Source organism: Chiloscyllium plagiosum, unplaced genomic scaffold, assembly GCF_037043375.1.
Source record: "Chiloscyllium plagiosum isolate Xiang-an unplaced genomic scaffold, Cpla_swu_hap1 HiC_scaffold_2, whole genome shotgun sequence".
Classification (NCBI taxonomy): domain Eukaryota; kingdom Metazoa; phylum Chordata; class Chondrichthyes; order Orectolobiformes; family Hemiscylliidae; genus Chiloscyllium; species Chiloscyllium plagiosum.
The window spans coordinates 56,413,977-56,440,306 of NW_028270140.1; the positions used below are offsets into that span (position 1 = coordinate 56,413,977).

General features: G+C 43.5%; 1 protein-coding gene across 3 annotated transcripts in view; it reads right to left on the bottom strand.

The window, feature by feature from the left end:
• Positions 1-25,889, bottom strand: part of zdhhc21 (zDHHC palmitoyltransferase 21) — a 146,732-nt gene extending 120,843 nt beyond the window's left edge. For 2 of the 3 annotated variants that reach the window (XM_087996891.1, XM_087996890.1), the window contains exon 1: positions 14,733-14,859. The gene's annotated coding sequence lies outside the window, so the exon portion shown is untranslated. Of the gene's footprint in view, positions 1-14,732; positions 14,860-25,285 lie in introns of those variants that run through there. The other variant, XM_043714352.2, reaches the window with a different exon arrangement.
• Positions 25,890-26,330: the final 441 nt, after the last annotated feature.

Sequence of the window (26,330 nt, forward strand, 5' to 3'; positions counted from 1 at the left end):
CACATCTGAAACAATATAAAGACTCTCAGTCCCATTAAATCACAGTAGACTACAATAGATGAGGTGTGTCTTCTCTATGTCTTATGAACACTGCAGGGACTGGGATAAATGAATTGTAATTTTGTTAATTTTAATTTGCACCTTGATATCTGTCAGTGTTATTTTAGAAGAGTTCAAAGTTTGGGACAAGATTTGTAGCTCGGGTGCTCATTGTTGTGGTTCTGTTCGCCAAGCTGCAAACGTTTCGTCCCCTGTCTAGGTGACATCCTCAGTGCTTGGGAGCCTCCTGTGAAGCGCTTCTGTGATGTTTTTTCCGGCATTTATAGTGATTTGTATCTGCCGCTTCCAGTTATCAATTCCAACTGTCCGCTGCAGTGGCCGGTATATTGGGTCCAGGTCGATGTGCTTATTGATTGAATCTGTGGATGAGTGCCATGCCTCTAGGAATTCCCTGGCTGTTAACAGACATTTCCCAATTTTTATCTTCACTAGAGATTGTTACCTTCATCCTATGTGTATATATGCATGTTGTATGTGTCAGCATGTGTATATGTTGTATATGTGATATCTGTGTGTGTATGTGTATTTGTGCACAGTGTATTGTGTGTGCAGGTGTATGGTGTGTGAGTGGATGTGTGGCATGTCGGAGTGGATGTGTAGGGTATGTGAGTGGATGTATGTGGTGTACTTCCATAGTATCCATATGCATGTGTGTGAATGTACACGTGTGGTCCATGTCTGTATGTAAGTATGGGTGGTATGTGTGGATGTGTGTATATGGTGCCTGTGTGATCCATGTGTGTGTTGTGAGTATGGGTGTGTGTGTATGCATATGCACATGTTATATGCATGTGTGTGTTGTTTGTGGTCTGTGTGTGTGAGAGCATATACATGTGTGGTCTGTGTATATGCGTGTATTTGTGTGCTTTAAGTGTGGCATGTGTTACTGCATGTGTATTTGAAAAATGGGAATGGAAACAAAATACCAAGGCCAGAATTTTACAATTTTGCAGCCAGGTAATTCCTAGAGGCATGGCACTCATCCACAGATTCAAATCAATAAGCACATCGACCTGGACCCAATATACCAGCCACTGCAGCGGACAGCTGGAACTGACAACCGGAATAGGCAGATACAAATCACTATAAATGCCGGAGAAAACATCACAGAAGCGCTTCAAAAGGAAGCTCCCAAGCATTAAGGATGTCACCTAGACAGGGGACGAAACGTCTGCAACACAAATTCCCAGCTCGGCGAACAGAACCACAACATTTTAGAAGGGTGGAACCCTTCAACCCTTGTTTGATTCGGGTTCTTTTATTTAATTTAAAAGAGCAAACTGAGGCCCAAAGACTAAGCCTTGTGGTATCCTAGTTGTGAATACTAGGAAACCCAAAAGTGACATTCTTTCTTCTTCTCATTTACTGTTTTTACTGCCCACACATTTGGCATATTTCTTGATCTAATGTCTAGATCAAAATCAATGTCTGCTGGAACCATTTCCATTTGTGCAATCTGGTGTTTTTGAATTGGAGTAGGTCACACTGCTGAGCAGATTTCAACCTAACTGCAGCAGAGCTGAAACTACCATTGTCCACATTTGCATGTTGACAGTTTATTTTACAGATCCAAACCTCCATCCGCCATAGACTATAAAATCAAGTGGGGTGTTATATCATAGAATCCCTAGAGTGGCAGCAGGCCATTTGGTCCATCAAATTCATACCAACCCTCCAAAAAGCATCCTTCCCAATCCCTGTAACCCTGCATTTCCCATGGCTAATCCATCTAACTTGTGCACCCAACCCGAATCACTCTTCCTTCTGCCAGGGAGAGGGTGAGTAGGATGCAAAGATGTAACCAGGTTGGTCAGAAAGTGGACAAAAGTAAGAATACATTGATATCTATAACCATCTGAAAAATGCAAACACATGCACAATGGAGGTATATTAGCCTCAATGTTAACACAGCAATGCAGCAGGGAACTGCCAAAAGTGAGCATTTGAATTACAACATCATTTAACATGTCTGATAATGACAGAATTACTGCATCATTTAAATTATGGGTTTTGGATCACCTGCACAGGTACCCTTTACTCAAATATGCCGGCATCAAGCAATTTCTCTTCAACTATTTAAAGGACCAGTTCAGAGTAAAGAGGCTAAGCTTTGAAATTTGGAACATAGGAAAGGTGTCTAAAGTTCAAAAGCATCCACATTGTGTATTGCCTTTCACTCTGCTTTATCAAATGTGCTTGATTCAGTGCACTCCTCACACCGACTTTCATTAATGCCTAATCTCCTGTTTAAAGACACATCCTTATCCTCCTCAGATCTTCACTTCTGCTAACTATGGCACCAGTATGGTGCTGGAAAAGCACAGCAGGTCAAGCAGTATCCAAGGAGCAGGTGAATCGATGTTTCGGGCATAAGCCCTTCATCAGGAATCCAGCAATACTGCCTGACCTGCTGTGCTTTTCCAGCACCATACTCTCGACTCTGATCTCCAGCATCTGGAGTCCTCAATTTCTCCTGCCAGTTATCCCAATCCTCATGTAATCAGCTAATGGCATTTTCAGCCCCCCCCATTCTCTGCAAATGTTCTCAAGTGGCATTGTAAATGCATTCCTCAATGCATGCCAGTATCACTTGTTCTTCCCAATTTTTATCTTCACTAGAGATTGGTATCTTCATCCTATGCATGTTGTCTGTGTCAGCATGTGTATATGTTGTATATGTGATATCTGTGTATGTATGCGTATTTGTGCACAGTGTATTGTGTGTGCAGGTGTATGGTGTGTGAGTGGATGTGTGGCATGTCTGAGTGGATGTGTAGGGTATGTGAGTGGATAAATGTGGTGTACTTCCATAGTATCCAAATGCATGTGTGTGAATGTACACGTGTGGTCCATGTCTGTATGTGAGTACGTTTGGTTTGTGTGGATATGTGTATATGGTGCCTGTGTGATCCATGTGTGTGTTGTGAGTATGGGTATGTGTGTATGCATATGCACATGTGTATGCATGGGTGCGTTGTTTGTGGTCTGTGTGTGTGTGAGCATATACATGTGTGGTCTGTGTATATGCATGTATGTGTGTGCTTTAAGTGTGGCATGCGTTACTGCATGTGTATTTGAAGAATGGGATGGAAATAAAATACCAAGGCCAGAATTTTACAATTTTGCAGCCAGATTATTCATCTTTTTCACTATAATTGAACCAACAGAAGGCAGAGATTACTAACAAAATATTTGCTACATAAAACAGCGTGATTATTTCCCACATTTCATCATGTGTGTTTACTACTTACAACTGAAGATGAACTGAAATAGTAAGACAAGTCAAAACTTTAAATTCAACAAATATTTAGTTTTCATGGTGAAAATCTATTAAATTCCTGCGCTTTTATGCTCTGAAATTTGATTAAGATATAACATATTGACAACATAAACAAAGTTTAATTTCTCTAGTTGACCTGCTGAAATTGCGCTGTTTCAAATCCTTTTTATGAAATGCAGACAACCTGCTGCTGCTGCCTCCAAGCATTTGGTGTCTGTGTAAGGAAAAGAAAGAGATCTGTCTTTGCCTCAGATCTGTGAGAAGGAAGTATATGCTGTTAATAATAGTTTGAACAATACCCACACCGCTTTTGATATATGTCAGACAGTTCACAACCTAATGTATGCATGAAGTGTGAAGTATGAAGCATGACGGATGAAGCATGAAGGATGCATGAAGATTTATGTACCAAATATTTTGATGTTGTCACGAATTGTGAAGGCTGTTAAAAGTGCATACAGAATCGACAGATTTATAAATAATGGCACTGAGTTTTAAACAGTTACTGAAACACAGAGACAGCGCATTAAAAAAAAAGGTCTCCATGCAACCAAACAGTCAAAGCGAATCAGGCAGGTGGTGCAGGTGTACCCTGTGTACCAGTCACAAATCCGTTTTCCATTTTGAAAGCTGAAGGTGTTGGTTCCTCAAGGGAATGCATATCGGTCAAAGCTTCTGGCACTACAGCAGCCTGTTTCTTTCGGAAGGAGAGAAGAAGAAAGCAGGCGCAATAGTGATAGGGGATTAATTAGTTAAGGAACAAACACGTGTTTTCTAAAGTCGCAGGCATGACTCCAGGGTTGCACTACCTTGCTGGCGTCAAGATCAATCACTGGGATGGCTGCACGGCATCCTGAATGGGGAGGGTGACAAGACGAGGTCATGGTATACACTGGTACTAGCAATATAAGTAGAATGAGGGATGAAGTTTTGCGTGAAGAATTTAGGAAAAGAATTACAGTGGGCTTTGACCCAAATTTTTAATTCCTCTCTGGCCACATTGGAGGTGCCAAAGGACCGAAGGACATCTAATGTGTTTGTAATTTTCAAGAAGGGTGGTAAAATAAACCAGGGAATTACAAACCAGTGGTGTCATAGCAATGGTAGGAAAACTATTGCACAACTTTCTGAAAGAAAGACAGACTAGATTTAATCAGGGATAGTCAACAATGGCTTTGTCAAAGGAAGGTCATGCCTAACAAATTTGATTGAATTTTTCAAGGAGGTGGCCAGGTACTTAGATGATCCTGCAGTTGATCTAGTTTATGTGGATTTCAGTGCTGAAAATGTGTTGCTGGAAAAGCGCAGCATGTCAGGCAGCATCCAAGGAGCAGGAGAATCGACGTTTCGGGCATGAGCCCTTCTTCAGGAATCATGTGGATTTCAGCAAAGCCTTTGACAAGGTCCCTCATGGGAGGCTAATAAAGAAGATAAAAGCACATGGGATCCAGGGTAACTTGGCAAGTTGGATCCAAATTGGCTTAGTGATAAGAGACAGAGGTTGGCAGTAGAAAGCTGTTGTATAACTAGATCTGGTATCCATTGACATTCCACAAGATCTGTGTTGGGTCTCTTAATGTTTGTGATACAGATGAACAAAATAAATGAGGATGTGGGGAGGATGATAAGTAAGTTTGCGAATGATACAAAGATTGCCTAGGTGGGTGACAGTGAGATAGAGAATCTTAGAATACAAGACAATGTAGTTCAATTAGTCAGATCAGTGGCAGATGGTAATAAACCTTAGGTGAGGCACTTTGGAAGAAGTAACAAGACAAGGGAGTGTACCGATATTCATTGAATGTCAGGACACTACTAGGCTCAATGGAACAAATGGATTTTGATCTTTGAATGCTGCTGAAGAGTTTAATAAGACATTTAAGAAAGCATATGAGGCACATGTTTTTATCAATCACAGCATAGATTATAAGAGCAGGGAGATTATGTTGGAGCTGTTTTTTTTTTTATTAGGGCACTGTTGGATCATTGTTTGTAATTCCAGTCACTGCACTACAGGAAGGATGTGATTGCACTGGAGGAGGCACAGAGGAGAATCATCTGGATGTTCCTGGGGTGGAGCTAATTAGTTGTGGAATAGGGCTGTTCAATTTTAGGTTGTTTTCTTTACAACAGAGAAGGCGGAGGAGAGACCTGATTAAGATATCCAAGATGTGGAGGGACATGGCCAGTGTGGACAGTAAGCAGCTATTCCTTTTAGTTGAACAGAGGCATAGTTTTAAATTGAATGGCAGGAGATTTATTAGGGGTTTGGAGAAAATGTTTTTTAAACCCAGAAAGTGGAGGGTATCTGGAATAGGCTGCCTGGGAAAATGGTACAAATGGGAAACCTCATAACATTTAAAATGCCACTTGAGCACTTGAAGTGTCATAACATTCAAGGCTTCAGACCAAGTAGAAAGTGGGACAATGTGGATTAAAAGTAGTTTTTGTTGGTGTGGAATTCATGGGCCTAAAGGTTTCTGTATGATTCTATAAAAAGCATTACATCTTTAGGTTAGACCCTGGAATGGTGTATATTTCAAATTCAGGATGTCACATTTCCAACAGAACTGCCAGAGCTTTATGTTGAATGCAGCGGAGATTTCACTGATGGGTCACACTCACTCTCTACATAATTGAACAGACAACACTCTGTGTTTAAACTGACCATACAATTACTCTGTGTTTACATTGTTGAAGTAAACATGTATACAGTATTGAGACAAATACCCTGTGCATGTACAGTACAGAGATATATATTGTCTATGCTCTATGCAGAAAAGAACACTTTTTAAAAATTGATTTATGGGATGTGGGCATCTCAGGCTGAGCCAGCATTTATCGCCCATCCCCAGCTTTCCTTGTGAAAGTACTGGTGAAGCTGCCTTCTTGAACTGCTGAAGTACATTTTCTGTATGCTATTAGGGAGGGAGTTCTCAGATTTTGATCTAGCAACAGTAAAGTAATATCAATATATGTCCAGGTCAGGTTGGTGAGTGGCTTGCAGCGGGGGAGCTGATGTTCCCATATATCTGCTGCCCTTGTCATACTATAGAACATAGAACATTACAGTGCAGTACAGGCCCTTTGGCCCTCAATGTAACGCCAACCCATGGAACCAATCTGAAGTCCATCTAACCTATACTATTCCATTTTCATCCATATGTTTATCCAATGACCATTTAAATGCCCTTAAAGTTGGTGAGTCTACTATTACTGCAGGCAGTGCATTCCATACCCCTACTACTCTCTGAGTAAAGAAACTACCTCTGACATCTGTCCTATATCTATCACCCTTCAATTTAAAGCTATGCCCCCACGTGCTAGCCATCACCATCCAAGAAAAAAAGGCTGTTACTGTCCACCCTATCTAACCCTCTGATTATCTTATATATCTCAATTAAGTCACCTCTCAACCTTCTTCTCACAAATGAAAACAACCTCAAGTCCCTCAGGCTTTCATAAAACCTACCCTCCATACCAGCCAATATCCTAATATATCTCCTCTGAACCCTTTCCAAAGCTTCCATATCCTTCCTATAATGCAGTGACCAGAACTGTATACAATACTCCAACTGCAGCCGCACCAGAGTTTTGCAGCATGACCTCATGGGCCCAAAACTCAATCTCTCTACCAATAAAAGTTAACACACCGTATGCCTTTTTGACAACCCTATCAACCTGGGTGCTAACTTTCAGCAAACTATGTACATGGACACCGTGATCTCTCTGTTCATCTACACTACCAAACATCTTACCATTTGCCAAGTACTCTGCATTCCTGTTACTCCTTCCAAAGTGAATCATCTCATACTTGTCTGCATTAAACTCCATTTGCCACCTCTCAGCTCAGCTCTGCAGCTAATCAATGTCCCTCTGTAACCTGCAACATCCTTCAGCACTATCCACATCTCCAGTGACCTGAGTGTCATCCGCAAATTTACTAACCCATCCTTCTACACCCTCATCTTGGTCATTTATAAAAATGATAAACAGCAATAGACCCAAAACAGATCCTTGCAGTACTCCACCAGTAACTGAACTCCAGGATGAATATTTCCCATCAACCACTACCCTATCTTCAATCAGCAAGCCAATGTCTGAACCAAACCACTAACCCTCGATCCCATGTCTCCGTATTTGGTGCAATAGCTTACTATGGGGAACCTTATCAAACCCTTACTGAAATCCATTTACACCACATCAACCACTTTACCCTCATTCACCTGCTTGGTCACCATCTCAAAGAAATCAATATGGTTTGTGAGGCACGACGTACCCTACACAAAACTGTGTTGACTCTCCCTAATCAACTTATTCCTCTCGAGATGATTATAAATCCTATCTCTTACAACTTTTTCCAACATGTTACCGTCTCAGAGTCCTCCCTCCCCTTCCTAGACCTCTCCATTTCTATCTCGGGCGACCGACTCAACACAGACATTTACTACAAACCGACCAACTCCCACAGCTACCTGGATTACACCTCCTCCCACCCTGCCCCCTGTAAAAACGCCATCCCATATTCCCAATTCCTCCGCCTCCGCCGCATCTGCTCCCAGGAGGACCAAATCCACTACCGAACAACTCAAATGGCCCCCTTCTTCGAAGACCGCAATTTCCCCTCCGTGGTCGACGACGCTCTCCACCGCATCACCTCCACTTCCCGTACCTCTGCCCTTGAACCCTGCCCCTCCAATCGCCACCAGGACAGAACCCCACTGGTCCTCACCTTCCACCCCACCAACCATATATCGTATCATCCTCCGTCATTTCCGCCACCTCCAGACAGACCCCACCACCAGGGATATATTTCCCTCTCCACCCCTATCAGCATTCAGGAGAGACCACTCCCTCCGCGACTCCCTCGTCAGGTCCACACCCCCCACCAACCCAACCTCCACTCCCGGCACCTTCCCCTGCAACCACAAGTGCAAAACTTGCGCCCACACCTCCCTCCAAGGCCCCAATGGATCCTTCTATATCTGTCGCAAATTCACCTGCACCTCCACACACATCATTTACTGCATTCGCTGCACCCAATGTGGTCTCCTCTACATTGGGGAGACAGGCCGCCTACTTGAGAAACGTTCCAGGGAACACCTCTGGGACACCCGCACCAACCAACCCAACCGCCCCGTGGCTGAACATTTTAGCTCCCCCTCCCACTCCGCCAATGACATGCAGGTCCTTGGCCTCCTCCATCGCCAGACCCTGGCCACACGACGCCTGGAGGAAGAGCACCTCATCTTCCGCCTAGGAGCCCTCCAACCACACGGGATGAATGTAGATTTCTCCAGCTTCCTCATTTCCCCTCCCCCCACCTTATCTCAGCCCCAACCCTTGGATTCAGCACCGCCCTCTTGACCTGGATTCCTAAAGAAGGGCTTATGCCCGAAAAGTCGATTCTCCTGATCCTCGGATGCTGCCTGGCCTGCTGTGTTTTTCCAGCACCACATTTTTCAATTCTGGTACTCAGCATCTGCAGTCCTCAATTTCTCCTATGTTACCCACAACCAAAGTAAGGTCGCTGGTCTATTATTACCAGGGTTATCTCTACTCTCCTTCTTGAACAAGGGGACAACATTTGCTCTCCTCCAGTCTTCTGGCACTATTCCTGTAGACAATGACAACATAAAGATCAAAACCAAAGGCTCCGCAATCTCCTCCCTGGCTTCCCCGAGAATCCTAGGATAAATCCCATCTGGCCGAGGAAGCATCTATTTTCGCACCTTCCAGAATTGCTAACACCTCCTCCTTGTGAACCTCAATCCTGTCTAGTCTAGTAGCGTGTATCACAGTATTCTCCTTAACAACATTGTCTTTTTCCAGTGTAAATCCTAATGAAAAATATTCATTTAGTGCTTCCCCATCTCCTCAGACTCCATGCACAACTTCCCACCTGTATCCCTGATTGGCCCAAATCTTACTCTAGTCATTCTTTTATTCTTGATACACCTACAGAAAGCTTTAGGGATTTCCTTGATCCTACCTACCAAAGACTTCTCATGTCCCCACCTGGCTCTTCTTAGCTCTCTCTTTAGGTCTTTCCTGGCTAACTTGTAACTCTCACGTGCCCTATCTAAGCCTTCATGTCTCATCCCAACATAAGCTTTCTTCTTCCTCTTGACAAGAGATTCAACTTCTTTAGTAAACCATGGTTCCATCGCTTGACCACATCCTCCCTGCCTGACAGGTACATCAAGGACACACAGTAGCTGTTCCTTAAATAAGCTTCACACTTCAATTGGCCCATCCCCTGCAGTTTCCTTCCCCATCCTTTGCATCCTAAATCTTGCCTAATCGCATCATAATTGCCTTTTCCCCAGCGGTATATACCTATCCTTTTCCACCGCTAAATTAAACATAACCAAATTGTGGCCACTATCATCAAAGTGCTCAGCTACCGCCAAATCTAACACCTGGCTAGGTTCATTACCCAGTACCAAATCCAATGTGGCCTTGTCCCTTGTTAGCTTGTCTACAGACTGTATCAGGAATCCATCCTGCACATGTTGGACAAAAACTGACCCATCAAAAGTACTTCATCAAGAGTTCTTCAAGGAAGTGACCAAGTTGATAGATAAAGGAAGGGTTGTTGATGTCATATACATGGACTTCAGTAAAGCGTTCAATAAGGTTCCCCATGGTAGATTAATGGAGAAAGTGAAGTCAGATGGTGTGCAGGGTGTTCTAGCTAGGTGGATAAAGAACTGGTTGAGCAACAGGAGACAGAGAGTAGTAGTTGAAGGGAGTTTCTTGAAATGCAGAAAGGTGACCAGTGGTGTTCCACAGGGGTCAGTGTTAGGGCCACTGTTGTTTGTAATATACATAAATGATCCGGAAGAGGGCTCTGTTGGTATGATCAGCAAGTTTGCAGATGACACGAAGATTGGTAGAGCAGCAGAAAGCATAAGGGACTGTCAGAGAATACAGGAGAATATACATAGACTGGAGAGTTGGGCAGAAAAGTGGCAGATGGTTTTCAATCCAGACAAGGTGATGCATTTAGGCAAGACTAATTCTAGAACGAATTATACAATGAACGGAAGAGCTTTGGGAAAATATGATGGGCAGAGAGATCTGGGAGTGCAGGTCCATTGTACCATGAAGGTTACTGCACAAGAAGGGCTTATGCCCGAAACTTCGATTCTCCTGCTCCTTGGATGCAGCCTGACCTGCTGCGCTTTTCCAGCAACACATTTTTCAGCTCTGATCACCAGCATCTGCAGTCCTCATTTTCTCCAAGAAGGTATATAGTATGCTTGCCTTCATTGAATGCGATATTGAGTATAAGAGCTGGCAAGTCTTCTTTTTAGATTACTTACAGTGTGGAAAGAGGCCCTTCGGCCCAACAAGTCCACACCGACCCTCCGAAGCACAACACACCCAGACGCATTCCCCTACATTTACCCCTTCACCTAACACTACGGGCAATTTACCATGTCCAATTCACCTAACCTGCACATTTTTGGACTGTGGGTGGAAACCGGAGCACCCGGAGGAAACCGACGCAGACACAGGGAGAATGTGCAAACTCCACCTGAGGCAGGAATTGAACCCGGATCTCTGGTGCTATGAGGCAGCAGTGCTAACCACTGTGCCACCGTGCCTAGGATTAAAATCATTAAAATGTTAAAATTTTACAAGACATTGGTTCGGCTGCATTTAGAATACTGTGTACAATTCTGGTCGCCACATTAACAAAAGGATGTGGACACTTTAGAGAGGGTGCAGAGAAGGTTTACGAGGATGTTCCTGTTATGGAAGGTGCTAGCTATGAGGAAAGATCGAGTAGGTTAGGTTTATTTTCATTTGAAAAAAGAAGATTGAGGGGGGAACCTGTTTGAGGTTTACAAAATCATGAATGGTATAGACAAGGTGGATAGAGATAAGCTTTTTCCCAGGGTGAAGGATTCAATAATGAGAGGTCACGCTTTCAAGGTGAGAGGTGGAAAGTTTAAGGGAGATACACGCGATAAGTACTTCACACAAAGGGTGGTGGGCGTTTGGAACGCATTGCCAGCAGAGGTGGTGGAGGCAGGCACGGTAGATTCATTTAAGATGCTTCTGGACAAATGCGTGAGTAGGTGGGGAGCAGAAGGATACAGATGCTTAGGAATTGACAGACAGGTTTAGACATTACATTTGGATCAGCTCAGGCTTGGAGGGCCGAAGGATCTGTTCCTGGGTTGTAAATTTTCTTTGTTTCTTTACTCGAGCTGTAGTATTTCCACTTAATATTTGGAAAGTTAAAGTCCCCCATAACAACTACCCTGTTACTCTTGCTCCTATCCAGAATCATCTTTGCTGTCCTTTCCTCTACATCTCTAGAGCTATTCGGATGCCTACAGAAAATTCCCAACAGGGTGACCTCTCCTTTCCTGTTTACCTCAGTAGACGAGTCCTCAAACATCCTTTCTGCCACTATAATACTGTCTTTGACTAATAATGCCACACCTCCCCTTCTTTTACCACTTTCTCTGCTCTTACTGAAACATCAAAAGCCCGGAAACTGCAACAACCATTCCTGCCTCTGTTCTATCCATGTCTCCGAAATGGCCACAAAATTGAAGTGCCAGGTACCAACCTATGATTCACCCATCTTATTTTGGATGTTCCTAGCGCTGAAGTAGACACACTTCAAACCACCTTTTTTTCTTGCTAGTAAACTCACCTTGAAACTTCATTTCTTACCTCAGTGGACACTGGAACTACAACTTAGGTTCCCATCACCCTGCTGAATTAGCTTAAACCTTCCCGAAGAGCATTAGCAAATTGCCCCCTTCAGGATATTGGTACCTCTCTGGTTCAGGTGTAGACCTTCCTGGGGTAGAGGTCCCACCAACTCAGAATGAGCCCCAATTATCCAGGTATCCGAAACCCTCCCTCCTTCACCATCCCTGTAGCCACATGTTCAACTCCTCTCTCTCCATATTCCTCACATTGCTAGCACGTGGCATGGGCAACAAACCAGAGGTAACAACTCTGTTTGTTTTTGCACTAAGCTTCCACCCTAGTTCCCTGAATTTCTACCTTAAATGCTCACCCCTTTTCCTACCTATGTCATTAGTGCCTCTGTGGACCATGACTTTGGGCTGCTCCCCCTCCCCTTCAAGGATCCCGAAAACATGATCCGAGACATCACAAGCCCTGGCACCTGGGAGGCAACACACCAACCCATGTCTCTCTCTCTCTCTCCATTCCCACACAACCTCAAATTGTCCCCATAACTATGGGCTCCCCAATGACTAATGCTCTGCTCATCTCCCCTTTTCCCTTCTGAACAACAAGGACAGACTCTGTGCCAGAGACCTGTGCCCCATTGCTTACCCCTGGTAAGTTGTTTCCTGTAACAGTTTCCAAAATGGTATACTTGTTATTGAGGGGAACAATAACAGAAGTTTCCTGCACTGCCTGCTGATTCCCTTTCCATCCCGTTACTATAACCCATCTGCCTTTTTCTTGCACCCGAGGTGTGACTATCTCCCTGTAACTTCTCTCAATAACCCCCTCCGACTCCCAAATGATTCGAAGTTCATCCAGCTCTATGGAGGGCGCCCGATGCTCAAGGTAAGTTTTTAAATCAGACCTTCCCTTCAGACCCTGGTTGACGCTCCCACTCTTCCTGCTGCTGAAACAAAAATCAACTAGATTTTAGTGATAATAGACGTTTGTGATTGTGGTTTTGAAGAATGCCTGCTGAATTTCTACAGTTAGCCTTGCAGAGATGTTGTGATTGGAACAAGAGTCCAGTGCATCTCGTTGACTGTTAGATCTTTGATTGGGGTTGTTAACCTGGGTCAGTCAGGGACGCCTGGCTGACAGCTATGAACAGGAGTTTTGGAGCGTCTCCTCATTTTAGGAACTTACTTTGAGCCAGCTGGCCAGACCCTATGTACTGTGCACATGTAAATAAAGGACAATTTGTTGACAGGATACAGGCCTCTGTGCAATTATTTCAAGACGGTACACACTTCTGCTACTGAGCATTGATGATGCAGGGAGTGAATATTGTGGATGTGGTACAAGTCAAGCAGGCTGCTTTGTCCTGGATAGTGTCAAGCTTCTTGAGTGTTGTTACAGCTGCATTCATCAAGGCATGTACAGAGTCTTCTAGTACACTATGGACTGAGAGTCAAGAGGTAAATTGCTTGTTGCAGAATTCCTAGATCTGACCTGCTCATTATATTTATTTATATGGTTCATCCAGTTCAGTTTCTTGTGAATGGTAACCCCCAGGATGTTGATAGTACCACCACTGATGGTACCACCATTGAATGTCAAGGAGTGATAGATATTCTCTTCTTGCAGGTTGTCATTATCTGGCACTTGTGTGCCATGAATATTACTTGTTATTTGTCAGCCCAAACCTGGTCGTTCTCTCGGTCTTTCTGCATTTTGACATGGGCTACTTCAGTATCTGAGAAGCTGTGAATAGTGCTGAACATTGTACTGTCAGCAGTGAACATTCCACTTCTCAACTTTATGACAGAAGGAAGGTCATTGACGAAGCAGCTGAAGATGATACGGTCTAGGACACAACCTTGAGGAACTTTTGCAGAGAAGTCCTGAAACTGAGATGACTCACCTCTAACGACCACAACTATCATACTTGGTGCTACATATGACTCCGACCAGCATAGAGTATATCATACCCAAGCAAACACTGCACAAGTAGACACCCTATGTACAGACTGTTCAGGGGAAAGGCCGGTGTATTGACAGCACAAAAGAACACTTATTTTTACTGTCCAAACAAACATGCTGTGCATTGGCAAACTCCACACAAAATACAGCACACAAACATCTGTGTCTAAGCTACATAGGCACGCACCTTTGTTATAGAATGCACAGGCAATATCTGGCTGTAGACCGTCCAGGCAAATACCCTGCATACATACTATCAGGCAATAACCCATGAATATATTGCATAGCCAAACACCCTGCAAATATTCTGTGCAGGCAAACACCCTATGTATAGGTTGTCCAAGCAAACACCATTTAATTTGACAAGATAGGCAATTGTGTACAGAATGAAACAGCAAACATCCTGTGTTTAGATGTGTTTGAATTTTCTCTGCGTGGCTTGTACAGGCAATCTTCCTGTGAATAGACAGGGAGGGCAAACAACAGCATAGCCAAGCAGCATTCACATTGGCTGAATTGAAAAGCACCCTATCTATGTACCATCCAAGCCACAACCAAACACTCCACGTACAGACTGTACAGTTAAACATCCTGCATACAGATGACACAGGCAAACAGTCCAGGCAAATCCTGTTATATACTGTCAAGCAGACACTTTACCTATAGATTGTCCAGAGAAAAACGCTGTGTACAGATTGTATCAACAATTAAAATGCATACAATGTAAAGATAGACAAAAAACCTGCAGTTGCTGGAATCCAAGGTAGACAAGCAGGAAGCTGGAAGAACACAGCCAGCCGGGCAGCATCAGGAGATGGAGAAGTCAACATTTCAGGTGCAATCCTTCTTCAGGGCTGGGATAAGCAAACTTCCGGTGTCCATACTGCACAAGCAAGCATACCATGTACAAACACCCTCCAAAACTGCATTAAGTCCAGTAAAAAACAACCCACGTACATACTGCCCAGGCAAATAACCTAGGCAGAATCTGATCAGGCTCCAAACAAAGTCGGCTATGATAAGAGTTTTTTTTCAAATTCATTTACAGGATGTGAGCTGTGGGATATGGGAAAAATAGTGTTACTTCCACAATTTCCATTTACTTATACAAAGTAAATGAACTCACACCAGTGGTGTAATTGTTTTAGCCAAGAGCTGAGTCAACAAGAATGGAAACTATGTGGAGGAAATACATAATTGTTTTTGTATTAGCTAAAATTGTATGCCAGAATGAAACGTGACTGCAAAACAATGGTAGATATTACAGGCGAATAGATAAGATGCTGTGAGGAGAGGAAGTTAAGCTAGATACGCCTGTACAAACAGTAGGTATAAACATCTGTTTCCCCACTTTTACAGAGACACAGGAACAAACCCTAGAGGTCTTGAATGAGTACTTTTCTTCAGTATTTACGAATGAGAGGAACCGTATTGTTGAAGAGGAGAGTGTGAAACGGACTGGTAAGCTAGAGGAGATACATGTTAGGAAGGAAGATGTGTTGGACATTTTGAACAACTTGAGGATAGACAAGTCCACCGGGCCTGATGGGATATATCCTAGGATTATGTGGGAAGCAAAAGAGGAAATTGCAGTACCGTTGGCAATGATCTTTTCATCTTCACTGTCAACGGGGGTGGTACCAGGGGACTGGAGAGTGGCGAATGTTGTGCCCCTGTTCCAAAAAGGGAATAGGGATAACCCCGGGAATTACAGGCCAGTTAGTCTTACTTCGGTGGTTGAGTGTGATAGATTTAAAGGATGCCTTTTGGGCTTGTCCCTTGGTGGAGGAAAGTAGGAATTTGTTTGCCTTTGAATGGGAAGACCCCAGGACAGGACCGAAACAGCAATACCGGTGGACTGTGCTCCCCCGGGGGTTTACGGAATCCCCGAATTTATTTGGACAGATGTTAGAACAAATATTGGAGACATTTAGCAGCCCCAAGGGGACTACCCTATTGCAGTATGTAGACGACCTCTTAGTAACAGGAAAAAGAAGAGAAAGAGTAGTAGAAGCCACTAACAAATTATTGAATTTCCTGGGCCAGCAAGGACTGCGAGTATCTAAAAACAAACTACAATATGTGGAGCAAGAAGTGAAATACTTGGGACATTTAGTTGGTGAGGGAAAGCGAAAGATAAGCCCGGAGCGGATAATGGGAATAGTGGAGATGCCACTGCCCAGCACTAAACAGGAGTTACCCAAATGTTTGGGTCTAACGGGTTATTGCAGATTGTGGATTGATTCCTATGCTCAGAAGACTAAGAAATTATATCTCAAACTATTAGAGGGGGAAACAAAATGTCTAAGTTGGGATGATGAGGAAAAAGAACTAGTTGAGGAACTCAAAAGAGATCTGATCCATGCCCCCGTGTTAGCCTTACCTTCCCTTACCTTTCCACCTCTTTGCTACTGTAGATAAGGGAGCGGCTTTGGGAGTATTAACCCAGAGGTGGGGAGGAATGAAACAGCCAGTAGCATACCTTTCGAAGCTATTGGATCCAATATCCCAGGGATGGCCTGAGTGTGTGCAGGCTGTGGCTGCCACTGCACTGTTGGTGGAGGAAAGCAGAAAGCTTACATTTGGGGGAGCCCTAATAGTAAGCACCCCACACCAAGTGAGAACAATCCTAAACCAAAAAGCTGGGCGATGGTTGACAGACTCACGGATTCTGAAATATGAGGCGATACTGATAGAAAAGGATGATCTCGTGTTGGTCACGGACAATTGTTTAAATCCAGCTGCCTTTCTTTGGAAAGGGGAAGGAGACTCTCCTCAGAGTCCAGGGCACGACTGCCTTGACATTATAGAATACCAAACTAAGGTCCGCATGCACCTGAGAGATGTTCCACTTCATGCAGGGGCTAGACTTTATATAGACGGATCATCCCAGGTGACTGAAGGGAAAAGACATAATGGGTATGCAGTCGTACGCGGGACAAACGGTAGTGTGGTGGAGGCAGGAAGGTTGCCAAATGGGTGGTCAGCTCAGACCTGCGAACTCTATGCATTGGAAAGAGCCCTTAGGGCATTAGAAAATAAAGAGGGAACAGTATACACTGACTCTAAATATGCATTTGGTGTTGTGCATACTTTCGGAAAGATATGGCAGGAAAGAGGACTGATCAATGGCCGGGGGAAAGAATTAGTACATGAAGAGTTGATTAAACGGGTCTTGGAATCCCTATTACTCCCCCGAGAAATAGCAGTAGTGCACGTAAATGGTCATCAGAAAGGAAATGAACCAGAAGTTAAGGGAAATAGATTAGCCAATAAAGTGGCTAAGAAAGCAGCCCTGAACCCACAAGAAGTGGTGATTCATTCCCTAATACCTACTGTCCCAGGTCCTAGGGAAGCTCCTGTATTTACTGAAAGTGAAGAAAAAGAATTGAGAGATTTAGGGGCTGTAAAAACAGCAGATGGGCATTGGAGGTTACCTGATGGAAGGGAAATGTTAAACAAAATGATGATGCGAGAGATTATGACTATCCTACACCAAGGCAGCCATTGGGGAGTACAAGCAATGTGTGATTTAGTTCTTAGGGAATATGGATATAAAGGAATATATACAATTGTTAAACAAATATGTGAGGGATGTATAATATGCAGAAAGGTAAATAAGAAAGTCTTGAGAAAACAGACCCCGGGAGGAAGAGACCCAGGATTGAGACCCTTCCAGAGTATACAAGTAGATTATACTGAACTATCCAGAGTAGGAAGACTAAAACATATGTTGGTCATAGTAGATTTATCCGGTTGGGTTGAGGCATACCCCCTAGCTACTGCTACTGCGAATGGAGTGTCTAAAACAATATTAGAGCACATAATTCCCCGATATGGGCTAGTGAACCGTATAGATTCCGACCAAGGAACTCATTTTATCTCTAAAGTCTTACAGGGGGTAATGAAAGGGCTGGGAATTTCCTGGGAGTTCCATACTCCATGGCACCCGCCATCATTGGGAAGGGTTGAGAGAATGAACCAAACACTCAAACGACAGCTCTCTAAATTGATAATAGAAACCAGACTCCCTTGGACCAAATGTTTACCTATAGCTCTCTTGCGAGTACGAACAGCCCCAAGGAAAGATTTGGGACTATCCTCCTATGAAATCTTATTTGGATTAACTATATTTGGGAACGAATGGAGAATTGCCAATTCCCAAAATTAAAGATTTGTTTTTAAAGAAGTATATACTGGGCTTCTCCTCCTCTTTGTCTTTCCTCAGGAAACAGGGTTTATTGGCACAGACTCCACCCCTTGAATTCACTGTTCATCCCATCCGGCCGGGCGATTGGATCTTAGTAAAATCATGGATAGAGACTAAATTGCAGCCGGACTGGGAAGGGCCGTACCAGGCTCTTTTGACTACCGAAATGGCAATAAGGACGGCGGAGAAAGGCTGGACAAATTACACTCGGATCAAAGGGCCAGTGGATCCTCCAGTTGAGGAAGAAGTCTGGACAGCCGAATCAACGCAAGACCCGCTGAAACTCAGACTAAAGAGACTTTGAGTAACTGATTATACAGTGGCGACGCGAGCGTGGGATTATTTCTGTAAGATTGTATATTAAGTCTTTTTGTGCTTCAGCATGATGTTTAGAATACTGGGAATGTTTAGAGTTATGATGCTAGCCCTCTTAGTCTTGGGATTTTGTCAAATATCATTTTCATATGTTTTATTAACGGTTCCTGAGTCTGATAATCCACAAGTAATAGACACTGATGCATGCAGCTTAGTAAATTGTGGGGATGTAGATAATCAGAGACAGTTCCGCAGCTCTGAGATACATCTTAAGTCCTATGGGGATAGCCTCGGGGATGGTACTTGGTATAATGGTCTCGTCACAGTACACCGGGCCCCCTTCCGACCAGCTCGCGATTGTCCCGATAAAAAGTGTAACCCAATATACCTAACAATAAAGAAAACCACATGGCACGAAGCAATTCTGGGGGGGGGGGGCACCTATGAGATACAATTAAATGAAACATTTGGGATAGAAATGAAAGCAAATGGGAAGAATTTCTTGGGCTGGTGTTTTCAAATTAGCGTAGGACAGGGAAAACGGGTAGAACTATTGGGTAATAAGATACAACCTTTCACCCCTCCCAATGACCCTAAAGTACTAAAAATTATAGATGTAAAGGACTTGAAACAGACCATCAAAATAGAAACTGGGTATGGGGATGCAAATGCCTGGGTTGAATGGGTAAAGTATACTGTAAAAAGTCTGAACAAGAGCAATTGCTATGCATGTGCCTCTGGTGGGCCAGTGGCCCAGGTGGTTCCCTTTCCGCTCGGGTGGAAGCGAGATAGGAAGGGCATGAAATGTATGATAGCCCTGTATCAGGATGAGACTGCATGGAATGATAGGAATTGTACCTCCCTATCTCTGATGTTCCCTCCCTTGGAGAAGAAAGATGCAAAAGTCCTCCCCCACATTTTCCGCCGCAGTTGGAAATCACACATCGTGTGTGCGTAGACGAGGTACAAGTCCGTCGAGAGATTTGGGGGAGCTGAAATTATGTACAGAGATTAAGAATGTTACCGAAACGGAGAAGGGAGGGAACTACTCAGCACTAAAGGTTCCCCGAGCGGATCTGTGGTGGTACTGTGGAGGCAAAATATTGAGACCCACGCTACCTCCGGATTGGAGAGGGATATGTGCAATTGTACAATTGGCAATTCCATTTACCCTGGCATTTGAGAAGGAAAAGATAGTAGGGAAAAAGGGAAGGGGTAAGAGATAACTGTTAGACACTTCTTTCGATGACAGGATTTATCTCGATTCAGTAGGGGAGTACCTGATGAATTCAAGGCTCGTAACCAGATTGCAGCAGGCTTTGAGTCAGCTCTCTTTTGGTGGGTAACAATTAATAAAAATGTAGATTGGATAAATTACATTTTCTATAATCAACAGCGATTTATAAATTATACAAGAGATGCGGTTAAAGGAATATCAGAACAGCTTGATTCGACAAGTAGGATGGCATGGGAAAACATAATGACCCTTGATATGATTTTAGCAGAGAAAGGGGGTGTATGTGTGATGTTAGGAGGAAGCTGTTGTACCTTTATTCCTAATAACACTGCACCTGATGGTTCAATTACTCGGGCCTTAAGGGGATTGACTACCTTAGCAGAGGAACTGGCTGAGAATTCAGGAGTAGACACATCTCTCACGGGATGGCTTGAATCATGGTTTGGAAAATGGAAGGGGGTGGTGGTTTCTATCCTTACTTCCCTGATAGTAGTAGTCGGGGTATTGGTGGCCATTGGCTGTTGTATCATACCCTGTATACGAGGGCTCACCCAAAGACTGATTGAAATAGCCTTGATGAAACAGATGCCCCTAAAAGGGAATCAGGCAGAGGAACTTTATCGACTAAATAATGAGGGATGAGTGAGGCGAAGATGGATGAAATCTCCGGAATGATGCTTGCGAATTTCAGGGGCGATGCTTAAAAGAAAAATTGCAGAAGATAACAAATGATAATTAAAGAAAAAGGGGAAATTGTGGGATGTGGGAAAAATAGTGTTACTTCCGCAATTCCATTTACTTATACAAAGTAAATGAACTCACACCAGTGTGTAATTGTTTTAGCCAAGAGCTGAGTCAACAAGAATGGAAACTATGTGGAGGAAATACATAATTGTTTTTGTATTAGCTAAAATTGTATGCCAGAATGAAATGTGACTGCAAAACAATGGTAGATATTACAGGCGAATAGATAAGATGCTGTGAGGGGAGGAAGTTAAGCTATATACACCTGTACAAATAGTAGGTATAAACATCTGTTTCCCCACTTTTACAGAGACACAGGAACAAACCCCAATTAAAAGGGTCATAAGGATCAGTATGGTAGGAGTAGGCACAGATGGAGGGGGTAGACAATGATGAAGAAAGAATATGCCTAACAATGACCTACAGCAGGATGAGGTCAAACGGCCTTGTGAGGCCAGAAATAAGCATTTTGTCACAGACAAGGCTGGATAAGGCAAGAGATAAACAGGAGTAATGGGTGTCGGTCTTAGAGAAGTGGAAGATGTAAACAGGGGAGGAGCAATGTAAAACAAAAGAAACCAAATTATATAAATGTTGTGTATTAATTGAATTTGGGGTGTGTATGTCCCCTGCCTTATAGACACAGGACATCACACCCTCTTGCAAGTGTAAAATAAAGGACACTACTGATTCAGAGATTTTGTCTCGGACTCCAATTATTGAAGTGTGTGAACTTTGTTTCTCACATGAGCATCATTGGCTCGACCAGCATTTGTTGCCCATTCCTAATTGCCCACATTGCTTTGTGGCCTAGATCACAGGTAAACCAAACCAAGTAAGGATGGCAGTTTCCTCCCCTAAAGGACATCGTGAGTCAGATGGGTGAAATTCTTGCAAGGCAGTGGTGGGTTCTCAATTAACACTCTTTGTTGTTTGTTAATCACCTTGTTAACACTCCAGCTTGCCACGGATTCTGATCTTGCCAAACTCGCAATACAAATAAGCCATCATGAAAACTCTTCATGGAACCATGAAAACTCTTCAACTTGCTGCTGCTCCAAAAGACCTCCATGTTGGATACTGGGGCACCAATATCGAAGGCTACATGCACGACACATCCAATTACATTGGCATCCAACGTGTGCCATGTAGAGACTGCTCAAGAAAACACCCTGTGTACATACTGTCCAGACAAACTGGCTGCTCATATACTGTTCAGGCAAACAACCTGCATATACATGGTCTAATGGGCCCTCAGAGAAAAGTGGGGTTTGGAGCAGACCAGCAAAAAATATCACTCATGATTGCTCGAAAATCACCCAAACATCTAACATAACATATATTTTAGATTAGATTACTTACAGTGTGGAAACAGGCCCTTCAGCCCAACAAGTCCACACCGACCCGCCAAAGCGTAACCCACTCATTCCCGTACATTTACCCTTTTACCTAACACTACGGGCAATTTAGCATGGCCAATTCACCTGACGTGCACATTTTCGGACTGTGGGAGGAAACCGGAGCACACGAGGAGAATGTGCAAACTCCACACAGTCAGTCGCCTGAGTCGGGAATTGAACCCAGGTCTCTGGCTCTGTGAGGCAGCAGTGCTAACCACTGTGCCATCGTGCCGCCCCAAGCACAGCCTGAATGAAGGTATAAGTCATATTTATCAACAACAAAAAAAGCAAATTTAACACAGAACATTTAAAAAATATTGCTTAATCAGGGACAGAGGGTTATCATGGTGCGTAAGGTAGACTCCATCATTTCTGTTAAGCAAGCTATATCACATGTTCTCTCCTTATGCTCAAGATACTTTACAATATCTAGCTTCTCTTCCAATGTTAATCACCTTTCTTTTGTGTTCACCAAATGCAATTTTATCACCAGGACACTTATTGCTAATATTCTTGTCACTATGCTCCTCCTTTTTTTTTCAAAGCAAGGGATAATCTAGTAGTGTATGTTTTACATGAAGCTGCTCAATGTATCTCTCTTAGAAACCTGCTGTCGGTGTCTGCGCAGAACGGTATGGAGACTTCGGCACAAAAATCAGTGCATGCGCAGAACAAACGCGTGAAACAATCACTGCTGGAATCATGCTATTGTGAACAGAGGTAAGCATTCACAAAAATATTGTTCCTTACTTCCTCAGAAACACCATAAGCAGATTGCGCAGCCAGAGCCTGCATAAGAAAGGCTTTAAGGAGAAAGTTGGAAACTATAGACCTATGAGCCTGATATCGGTGGTGGGTAAGGCGTTGGAAATGCTTCTGAAAGAAAAGATTTACATTCATTTAGACAGGCAAGGACTGATTAAGGATAGTCAGCATGGTTTTGTGTGAGGGAAATCATGTCTCACAAACTTGATTGTGTTTTCTAAAGATGTAATCAAAAAGATTGATGAGGGCAGAGTGATATTAATTGTTTACATGGACTTAGCAAAGCCTTTGACAAGGTTCTGCATGGTAGACTAATTAGTGAAGTTTGATCACATGGGATTCGGGGTGAGTTTGCCAATTGGATACAAAATTCACTTGACGAGGAGAGACAGTAGTGTGGTGGAGGGTTGTTTTTATGAACTGGAGGGCTGTGATCAGTGGCATTCCACTGTTTGTCATTTGTATAAATGGGTTAGATGAGAATATAGGAGGTATGGTTAGCAAGTTTGCAGGTGAGATCAAAATTGGCGGTATAGTGGACAATGAAGGTTTTTCTGAGATTACAAAGAAATCTTGATCATTTGGATCAATTGGCGGAGGACAGGCAGAGGCAGTTTCATTTGGATAAATGTGAGATATTGCATTTCGGTAAAACAAAGGCTTGATTTTTACAATCTCTGGTAGGCCCCAATGTAGTGTTGTAGAACAGAGAGATCCAGGGACTCCAGTATACAATTCTTTGAAATTTTGTCAAGTTGTTAAGAAGGCATTTGAGTACAGGAGTTGTAACTTCATATTGAGGTTTCAGAGAAGATTTACCAATATGCTGCTTGAGTTGCAGGGAGAAGCTGGATACGCTGGAGATTTTTCACTGGAGTGTAGGAGTTTGACAAGTGACCTTATCGGGGTTTTTAAAATCACGCAGGGCATAGATAAGGTGAACAGCAACAGTCTTTTCCCTAAGGTGGGGAAGTTCAGAGCTAGGAGGCATATTCTTAAGAAATGTGGAGATGAAGAGCTTATGCTCGAAACATCGACTGTCCTGCTCTTTAAATGCTGCCTGACTGGCTGCGCTTTTCAAGCAACATACTTTTTGACTCTGATCTTCAGCATCTGCAGTCCTCACGTTCTCCCAGCATATGTTTAAGGTGAGAGGAGCAAGTTTTAAAAGGACATGAGAAACATTTTTTTTCGACCGGAGTGGTTAGTGTGTGGAATTAACTGCCAGGGGAAATGGTGGACGCAGATAATAGTTCCAACATTTAAAGACATTTGGGTAAGTGCATAAATAGGAAAAGTTTGGAGGGATATGGGCCAAATGCAGGCAAGTGGAACTAGTTTAGTTTGCTGCTCGTCGGATGCTGCCTGAATTGCTGTGCTCTTCCAGCACCACTGATCCAGAATCTGGTTTCCAGCATCTGCAGTCATTGTTTTTACCTAGTTTGGGAATATGGTCAGCGTGGACTAGATGGACCATAGGGTCATTTTGCATGCTGTATGACTCGATGATGCATAATCTCAATGTCAGGGCACACAGGCTATAGGTCAAGCGCTGGGGATTAGAACAGTTAGGTGGTAGTTTTTGGCATGCATTGAAGGGCCACAGGGCCTTTTTCTTTGCTATCGATCTCTATGACTTTATATATCCAAGCAAATACCTTATGAATATACTGTTCAGGCAAATACCCTGTGACCTTCCTGTCCAGTAAACACTCTTTGAAAATACTTTGCAGTCAAACATTCTGCATATGTGTTGACCAGGCAAACACCTTGTGAATACACTGTCCTAAATATATTGTCCAGAAAAACACGCATCCTTTGTGTGGACTGTTCAGACAAACACCCTAAATCCACACTGTGCCTATTTACTGTCCGGACAAACAACCTGTGGATACACTCCCAGGCAAACCCCTTCCTTTTCCATGTCCATGCGAACGTAGAGCATATGAACCACACAGACAAACATCCCATGTACATAATGCAAAGACAAGCACCCTGTATGACAATCAGCCTGTCTCCACTGGCCAGGCAAACACCATGTTGTGTATGATCCAGGCAAACACCCTCTGCATACTCTGCCCAGGCAAATACTGTGTGTATATAGCCTAGGCAAATTCCTTCTGCTTTCACTGCTCAAGAAAACATACCATTTATATAATGCATAGACATACACACTGTATGTAGTGCATGGGCAAACACCTCATATAGCGTATGCAGTACTCAGACAAACACCCGCTGTCTCCAATGCTCGGGCTAACATCCTGCATATATACTGCTCAGGCAAACACCCTATTATGTATGCCGTGCTCACGTAGGCACCATCTGTGTATACAGCCCAGGCAACACGCGATGTAAACATAGCGAAAGCAAACGCCTTCTGTCTCCTCTGCCCCCACACCCCAGACAACACACTATTTACACGGTCCAGCCAAGCATTATTCGTATTCACTGACCAAACACCCTGAGTATACATCCAAACACCCTGTGTCGATGCAGCTCAGACAAGCAACATCTGCCTCCACTGTCAAGTAAATATATCTGTACACTATCCCGACAAACAGCCTGTGTATGCACTGTGCAGGCAAGCACCCTGCCACCGATCACTTCTTGGATCCCGCTCTTACCTCCTCAATGGCCTCAACAACAGCACATGACGGAGAAAAACGAACATCACCGCTTCCGGGATCAGAGCTCAGAACAGAAACCGGCCTCTACCAATACTAACTCAGAGCCAGCGAAAGAGTGTGGGTGGAGATACACACTCCACTACAAAGATTCAGCTGTAGACCCTGGTATAAACGAAGCTACAAAACCCTGCTCTGCAGCATGTTGGACTAACATTTTGGGGACTGACGATGGTTTGTGCTCCTCTTCTGTTAAAGAGCATTTCCCTTACCACAGGTATTACTGTGCATTGACACATAAACAGTGCTCGGTACAGAGAAGAGCCGCGAACTGCATGGGACTGCGAGAATTCCCTCTCACCATCCCTAAGCCCTTAAAATAGTTTGAAAATAATGCTTTATTTTAATTCGAATAAGATGTGTGTACATGTGGGAGTTGGGTAAGCTTTTACCACATTCCTCACAACCCGATGATACTCCGTTAATTTCTCCATCGATTTCAAAACATGAATTTAACACTGTTTTAGAATTTTGCACAATCGAAATTTAGCTCATGTAATGGCAGTCTTGCTTTGAGCCAGGGCGCCGATTATTATAAATACAAATTAAAATTTGTCCTTTACTTGTGTGAGCTGATTAATTCTGCCGCAAGAAATATGAACTTTAACTCGTTATGTCTTTGTGCTAATGACATTTGACATTCAACGGCTAATTAAAATTACCTAACATAAAATATATAAACCTAGAAATATAATTATGTCCATCTGATTGGAGTACGGTGCAATATTCGTGTTGCTTGCACGTTTTCCAGACCAAGATGCTTTTCAGACCATTGTCTCCATTTCTGTTTCGGAGCTGGCAAATCAGGCATCTCTGGCGTCATGAGGGGGAGGTACAGTTTGAGAAGGGACTGGAAAGGAGCAGTTGTTCAGACGAAAGGCTTGCAGCTTGTGCGGAACTCTTTGGACATTTGGGCACAAAACGGAGGGAGAACGTCTCCTGATCTTCCTTCCACCTCAACAATCCCAATCTGGGACCCAAGGTT